The sequence below is a fragment of the Humulus lupulus genome, chromosome 7 (assembly GCF_963169125.1).
Source record: "Humulus lupulus chromosome 7, drHumLupu1.1, whole genome shotgun sequence".
Lineage (NCBI taxonomy): Eukaryota > Viridiplantae > Streptophyta > Magnoliopsida > Rosales > Cannabaceae > Humulus > Humulus lupulus.
The window spans coordinates 112,830,074-112,839,126 of NC_084799.1; the positions used below are offsets into that span (position 1 = coordinate 112,830,074).

At 31.3% G+C, this 9,053-nt stretch overlaps 1 long non-coding RNA gene across 1 annotated transcript; it reads right to left on the reverse strand.

Annotated features, from left to right (window-relative positions):
• Positions 1-1,884: 1,884 nt before the first annotated feature.
• LOC133789849 (uncharacterized) lies at positions 1,885-6,512 on the reverse strand. The gene is made up of 3 exons (XR_009873735.1): positions 6,442-6,512; positions 3,360-3,446; positions 1,885-2,037 (listed from the first exon to the last, which is right to left on the reverse strand). It is a non-coding gene; the product is annotated as an uncharacterized LOC133789849 (long non-coding RNA).
• Between the last annotated feature and the right edge of the window lie 2,541 nt (positions 6,513-9,053).

Consider the following 9,053-nt stretch of genomic DNA (forward strand, 5'->3'; position numbering starts at 1 on the left):
TTTGAGGGCTTAGTCAAGGCTGTTTACTCAATTTGAATTAAGCTAAAAATGTGTAATTTCGTGTTTAAATAATCAGTGTATGCCGATATATCGTAGCTATAGGGGGCGATATATCGCACCACGTAGATACGGAAAACACGAAACGATGCACGTTTGCCTCGAGCATATTGGTCCAGGGGATATATCGCCTATAGGGGGCGATATATCGCCTCCTTCAGCATATTTTGAATGTTTTTGAAATCATTTTCCATTCAACCCTTTAACCTCTTGATAAGTCCAGCACCTTTTTGAACGAGTCTTCAGCCTCTGCTGAACGATAATTCAAATTATTTTCACCTAAAAAGCCATTATTTTTATTCAAGTTAAATTAAGATCCTTTCATTCCTAAACTCTATAAATAGGACCTAGTACCCAACCATTATTCATCTTTTGCTCTAAGTTCAGAGGCTGCAAGTTGCTAGGTGAGTGTGAGAGTGTAAACACTTGGGTTGGGAATCATAAGCTTGATCATCACAAGCTTATCAAACACTTGGGGAAGTAAGGTTTTATAGTATTTCGGTTTAGATTGGTCTACAAGTCTTCAAGGTATTTCCACACCTTAGTTCATTGGTATTATTTTATTTTAAGTTCTCATAGTCTTCTACTTAGCCCTCTAACCTTAATCTTTATTTTGGTTAGGAAATCTAAGAACTTACACATAAGTTTTTGGTAAGTATTTTTCTCAATGGTTTAGTCCTTCCATTCCTTTCATTTCTCTTCTTCACTATACTCACTCTTTTTCAAATGGTTCTTAGGAGTGTTCCAAAGTCCCAACTCTGTCCTCTTATCCCGGTAATTTTGGTAAGGAAAATAGGATAGAATCTATATGTTATATGCTTATGTTATCTTATGTTTTTATGTTATGAAATGTGTTATGTATGTATGTATGTAGACTTGGGCATATGACCCATATGACTAACAAGCCCCAAATAGATTATGGGCATATGACCTGCTTAGCTAGTAGGACCCCACTAATCTAATGGGCATATGACTTGTTTAGTCTATGGGACCCCAAGTAAAAATGGCTATTATAGTATGTGTATGATATAAGTGTTATGTTATGTTTTTTTTTATGTTTCTTATGAAATTTATGTATATGAACTATGTGGTAGATTTTCCTTGCTGGGCATTAGGCTCATTCCTTTTTGTTTATATGTGCAGGAAAATAGCTATAGTAGCGGGAAAGGTTCGTGGATGCTTGGGGAATGTGTATCGGTGATGAATGGATTCAAGGAGTGGAGAGTTCGGTTTCGAGGATGTAGTCTTTTATTTATGGTTTATGTGTATTTTTCCACACCTATTTATGTAATCTCTTTTCATTTCAATTAAGATATGTTTTCTTTTTAAAACAATGGGATCCCATATCCTGCTTTGAGTTTATGTAAGATTAAACATTGGTTTTTACAAGTATTTAATAAAGTATGATCTTTTTCACTTGTAAGTTCAATTAAAGATTATGGTCTATGTATAGTTTTCGTTAATGGTCAAAAGTCTAGAGTAGTTGGGTCATTACATCACCGTTGCTGGCAACACCGATAGTTAATAGGTGTCGCCGAAACATTAAATTTTTATATATAAATAATAATTTTTCGATATATATTTTTTAAAACTTTTAATTATATTTTTAACAATTGAAGTTTGATATAAATTTAAATAAAAAAATTACTCACATAATTTATTATTATTACCATAACTTGTAAAAAAAGTTATATTTATCATAATAAAAATTCATATACATACAACATTTATTCATACAATTGAAATTTAAATAATATATCAAATCCCCATGAGACTAAATATTTTCAATAAAAATTCATTATAATTCTCAATAAAAATTCCTTATTCTCAATGTAAATTATACATCAAATCCTCACTGTACATAATTATGACAAACAAGAAAGAAAATAGTACCCAACAACTTGAAGAAGAATTTATTGTTGCCTTGGTTCTCTTATATAATTGTCTTGGTTCTCTTAAATATCCAAGTACAGTTTTAGCCTACAATAGAGAATAAACACCATTAAAGTCAAACCAAAACTAAAATAAATAGAGAACTTGAGGTTGTAGAAGAAATAAAAAGGATGATTGTGGTTTTTAGTCACAAAAATGATTTATATAAAAGTTGTATTTTTCTTATCAAACTGGACAGCGTCATGGTTTAAGTTTATAGTCTTAGTTCTTTAAACTAAGGAATACATACCTGTTAGTCTCAATTTAAAAGTGCTCAAGCTAGTTAGTTTATCAAATCAAATAGACATTAACAAACCAAATTACCAATCATTCATAGCACATTAGCAAATATAAAATAAACAACGAGAAATTAATATACATATATACACACATATAAAGACATGCACTGTGTAGGTAATATGCATCATATTCTAAGGTCATAGTACTTAGCAAGAAAAGAAAAGATAATATAGTTATAAATAAGAGCACCAAGAACATATATATAATATATCATTAATATGTAACACAAGCATACCAGATGGCATTTGTTAAAGTAACACAACGAGCATACCAGACAAAGTTGTTAAAGTAACACAACGAGTTGTGAATAAGCCTAATCCAAATTTATGAATCTAATTCACATTTGAAAGTCTACATAAAATAGAAAATCATAATTTAGCTTGCAATTTTTTTTTTTGCATATGATATATAATTTAGTATACAATTAAATATGCTAAGTCCATTAGGAAGAGCATGCAATAGAATTGCAAAGTAAATCAACCTATCAGTTCATTCTCATTGATAGTTGATGTATTATATATAAAGTGCATAAAACAAGAAAGTCATTTCAGACATAGATAAAGTGCATAAACATAAGAAAGCCATTTCAAAGATAGATAAATCAGCCATATGAATTTTTTTATTATATGGATACTGAAATCATGTACTGATTGGGCTTTGATAATAATTTATCTGTGCACAACATTAATTGAACTTATAAAATACGAGACCTTAGATTAATAATATTTAGATGGAAGACTAAGTATTAATATATATATATATACAATCTATACACTAATCGATTATAAAACAACGAGGGATTTTTATAAAAATTAACTAGACAAGAGTCCGTAAATGTCTAGAAAAACGAGTAGCACAACGGCTGTAAATCGGACATCCCCAAATTTTAAAAACCTGCAAACAAGGCATATGACAGTCCCAGAGTAGTCCAATAAAATAAAATCACAGTGCAACTCATTTTACTAATTAACTCTTAATATACTATGAACATACACAATTACATTTTAGTTTCCTAACTCGCAAATAATTTCAAAACTCAAATAATTAAAATTTGAGATAAGAATTTATACCATAGCGCTCGGGATAGTGCAACGGGCTCAGCATAGGAATTTATACCATAATGCTCAGGATAGTGCAACACATCGCATTGATAAAACCTGTATAAGGTATAATCATGACATAAATACAAACTAGAAATCAGAGCATGCTAAAAATAAAAATATTTACAAGTATGTTAGAAACACACTCCAATTGGATTTAAAAATAGAATAAAACACATAAATATCTCATGCTTAAAAACCCACCTTGCAAATATCATTTATGCTTTATAAAAACACTTGAGATTAATGCAAAACTTTGGAATAGAGAAATAAAGAAATAAATAGATTCAATGCTCAACTATTAAAAAAAGTCATCCTTAGTCAATTTCATCACCTATAATAAACCAAAACTTCTATACCTTATAATTAATATAGAATCTTAAACATGAATTAAAAGTTGTATCTTTAATTTGAATAAACATACCAATATCTTAAACAAAGTCCTTAAGCAACCAAATATCTAAATATGAAAACAAATGTCAGAAATAAAGTACCCAACCAACCAAACATCTAAATCTGAGTACAGGAACAAAGAATCAGATTAACTAATACAATAAACTTATCAAATTAATCTACATCCTAGATCTGAATATCAATATCGAGAACAAAGTACATAAAAAAAGGTAGAGTCCCAGAATGTTTACTTAGTTAGCTAGTTAGTAGTAGTTGTGGTATTTTAGATTTCGTAGATTTTGGTTCAAACTGGGACTTAGTTGGAAACTCATAGCAACAATTATGGATTTTATAAGTTTAACCTATAGTTTAAGAATATTAATTATAACATAAGGTTTGATTAATATTGCTGGTCCTAGATATATTATTTATCATAACCTAAGGTTTAGATAGAGACAATAAGAACATGACACTTGTCATGTGCATGATTATTAAGGAATTAAGTATTTTAATGATAAAATAAAGAAATAGAAGCCTTAGCACCTAGAAGAAACTGTTAGGTTTGTATTTTGACTCAGTCAAAGCAGTTATCCAACTTAAATTATGCTGAAAAAGTGCAATTACGTGTTTAAAATATTCACGTATGCCGATATATCCCAGCTAGGAGCCGATATATCGCCTGACAAAGGATACGGAAAACATGTTGGCGATGCACGAACGTACGAACAGAGGCTCGGGATTAGGGCAGAGCCGATATATCGCGCTTAGCAATATTTTTTTTTAATTTTTGTTTTTAATTTTAAAATTAAGCCTTAACTACTTAGACCTACCTCTGAACGATTTGACCAAGTCTTAAGCCTCTGATTGATGAATATTCAAATATTTTTCAATTATATTCATTATTTTTTTTCAAATGAAAATGGGTTAGTTTCACTCCTTACCTCTATAAATAGGACCTAGTACCCTGCCCTTCCTCTCACTCTTCAAGCTGTGATCAGAGACTCCAAGGTGCTAGTGCTACCATAGAGTGATAAACACTTGGGTTGGGAAAAAGTTTTGCCATTATTAAGCTTTATAAAATACTTGGGAAGTGAGGATTAGTGTATGTCGGTATTGAAGTTAGACCAATCCCTGAGATCAACTAAGGTACTCTTATTCTTTAAGTCCAGTTCTTTAAAACTCTTTAGTTTTCTTTAGTTCCTTTTATTCATATCCTAACTTTTGATATTGGTTTTTGATTAGGTTCTTGAAACTTAAAGATCTTTCTTGGTAAGTTTCTTTTGAAGGTTTAATTTCCACATTTATTCTTTACTCTTTTGGAATACTCGCCATTCTTATTGTTGGTTTTAGGAGTATTCCAAGTCCCGCATTTGTTCTCAAATATCCCGGTTTCGGTAAGGAAAATAGGATAGTTATTATATGCTTATATGTTATGATTATGCTATAATATGTTATATTATGATATGTTATTATATGTTATGATATATATATGTTTTTGGGGCTTATAGTTGCTTCAATAGCAAACCCTATTACTTTTATGTTTCTCGGGGCTTATAGTTGCTTAGCTAGCAAACGTCAATGTATTTTGAGGCTTATAGTTTCCTAGCTAGTAAAACCCAATGTTTACCATGTACATGGGTTAGAATTATGATATATGTTTTATAGTATATGTTTTTATAGTCGTATGTTTAAGTTTTATGTTATATGTGTTAGTAGATTTTCTTTGATGGGCATTAGGCTCAGTCCCTTTTCTTTTAGTGTGATGTAGGAAACTAGACACGGAGGCGAAAGGATTCTTGGTGGCTTGACTTGTGTATCGAGGACGAATGAAATGAATGGGCTATGAGTCGATCGAGGATGACATTATCTTTAGTTTTTTTTTTAAATTATGTTTCTATGTATTTTCCGCATTTAGTTTTGTAAACAATTTTATTTAGTTTTAAAATTATGTTTTATGCTTTAAACAATGGGTACCCACACCAAAATTCTATTTTATTTTGTAATTTCCACAATATTATGTTGAAGTTTTAATCAAGTTGTCATTATTTCTTATGTATATGTTCTTCAAAGTAATAGCTATATTTAGTAGTTCTAATGGTCCAAGGTCTTAGAATAGTTGAGTCATTACAAAAAACTCCATATCTGAATATAGCAACAAAGTAAAAATAACTTGAGCAATTACAAAGCAAAAATAGCACAAAAAAAAAAAAAACAAAGAATTGAATCATCAATCAATCATATTATAAACTAAATCAAGACACCATACAAAAAATAACTAAAACACTTACAGAGCAAAACTAGCACAAAAATCAGTGCATTGAATCATCAATACTTCATATTATAAAAATAATTAAGACACCATATAAAAAACATATACAAATGAAATAACCCCATAGTTGAATCCCTAAATGAGGTATACCCAATGCATAAAGAAAACAACACAAAATTGCCTTAGAAAAATGAATCGTCAATAAAACAACACAAAACCACCTCAAACAACTAGCCAACTAATATGAAAATCTCAAAGTCACACCAAGCAAACAAATCCAAAAATCTGAAAGCCACAAGCCAAAAATCAGATTTACATATTCAACTTTAACCAAAATTAATCAAAATAATGGATAATCAGGTTTGAAAACCAAGCAACCAATCTACAAACCTCAAAGCCACCAGCCCACCAATCTTAAAAATCACAAAGTCACCAAGCCACCGAGACCAAAAATCTGAAAGCCAATAAACCAAAATTTAGATTAACATATTCAAACTTAACCAAAAATATCATATTTGCATATTCAAAACCAATCAAATAAACGATAATAAAATCTAAAAATTATTAAAATAAAATCCAATCATCACACACAAATATATATATATATATATGAAATTGATTGAAGAGACATACCTCATAGATTTGAATACAAAGGTGCAATGAGAACAGCCATGGATAAAGGCGACTGAAAATGGAGGTGGTGGCTCAAATCTCTCGAGATGTAGGCGGCCGCTCAAAACTGAGAAATGCGACTGAGAGGAGCTTATGAACCAGAGAAAGAGGGAAAGAGAGATGGTGAATCAGAGAAAGAGGATGAGAGAGATGGTGAACCAGAGAAAGAGGATGAAATAGATGGTGAACCAGAGAAAGAAGGCGAAAGTCATTGCCGTCGAGCCTAGCCCTGAGCCCCCTGCCGCCGAGCCACCAGCCGTTGCTGTCGAGCGTAGTTCCCTGTCACCGTACAGCCTGACCCCAACCCCCCTGCCGCCGTACAACCTTCTCCTTTTCTTCTTCTTGTTGTTTTGTGCTGCTAAGAAAAAATAATGAAACCTAATTAGGATTGTGTCTCTTATTATAAGCTATTTGAAATCAGGCAAAAAATATAATTGGGACACCTATATAAATATTTTTATATTCATTAGTTCAATAAGATGTGTTGGTGCAGTGTTAATGTAATGAGCCAACTATTCTAAGACCTTGGACCATTAAAACTACTTATACATAAACACTATTCTTAAGAAAACATACATACGAAACATTCATAACTTTATTAAAAACTATAAAGTAAATGTTGAAATACATAAAAGAACGGTATGAGATCCCATTGTTTTAAAATAAAACATAACTTTAAACTTAAATGAAATTGTTTACAAACTAAGTGCGGAAAATACATAAAAAAATAATTAAAAAGACTGAAAATAACGTCGTCCTCGAATCGTTCACGCAGTCCACCAAATCCATTCTTCCTCAATACACAACCCAAAGCTGCCAAGAATCCTTCCACCGCTGTATCTAGTTTACTGCATCACACTAAAAGAAAAAGGAATGAGCCTAATGCCCAGCAAGGAAAATCTACTAATATCATAAAACATATGCATAAACTATATCACAAACATATACTATAACATATGTCATATACTACTACAATGGCCATTACACTACTTGAGGCTTGTTAACTAGGACCGTCAAATGCCCAATAGATTTGTGGGGCTTGCTAGCGAAGCAAGTTATATGCCCATAAATTATTGGGGCTTGCTAGCTAGATAAGACATATGCCCAAGGACAATAAATATATTATACATAATGTAACATAAGATAACATATGATAAGACAACATAAGATAGCATAACATATCATATAAACATATAAAATTCTATTCTATTTTCCTTACCAAAACTGGGATATTTGAGAACAAATGCGGGAGTTGGAACACTCCTAAAACAAACAATAAAAATGGTGAGTATTTCTAAAGAGTAAAGAATAATTGTGGAAACTAAACCTTCAAAAAGAAACTTACCGAGAAAGACCTTAAGTTTCAAGAACCTAATCAAGAACCAATAGAAAAAGTTAAGATCTGAATAAAAGAAACTAAAGAAAACTTAAAGAGTTTTAAAGAACTGGACTTAAAGAATAAGACTACCTTAGTTAACCTTATGGATTGGTCTAACTCTAATACCGAAATACACTAATCCTCACTTCCGAAGGATTTTATAAAGCTTAAGAATGGAAAACTTTTTCCCAACCCAAGTGTTTATCACTCTATGGTCTCACTAGCACCTTGGAGTCTCTGATCTCAACTTGAAGAATGAGAGGAAGGGCTGGGTACTAGGTCCTATTTATAGAGGTAAGGAGTGAAACTAACCCCATTTTGATTTGAATAAAATAATGATTTTAAAACGAAAAAGAATTGAATTTTCGTCAATCAGAGGCTGAAGACTCGGTCAAAACATTCAGAGGTAGGTCTAAGTAGTCAAGCCTTGATTTTGAAAATTAAAAACAAAAATAAAATAAAATAAAATAAAATATATAACTTAGGGCGATATATCACCCCTATGTGGCGATATATCGGCTCTGCCCTATTCCCGAGCCTCCGTTCGTACCATCTTGCAATGTCAACGTGTTTTCCGTATTCTTCGTTAGGCGATATATCGGCTCCCAACTGCGATATATCGGCATACGTGAATATTTTAAACACGTAATTGCACTTTTTCAGCATAATTAAGGTTGGATAACTGCTTTGACTGAGTCAAAATTCAACCCTAACAGTTTCTGATAAGTGCTAAGGCTGCTATTTCTTTATTTTATCATTAAAATACTTAATTCTTTAATAATCATGCTTATGACAAGTGTCATATTCTTATTGGCTCTATCTAAACCTTAGGTTATAAAAAATAATACATCTAGGACGAACAATATTAATCAAACCTTATGTTCTAATTAATATTCTTAAACTATAGGTTAAACTTATAAAATCCATAATGGTTGCTATGAGTTTCCAACTA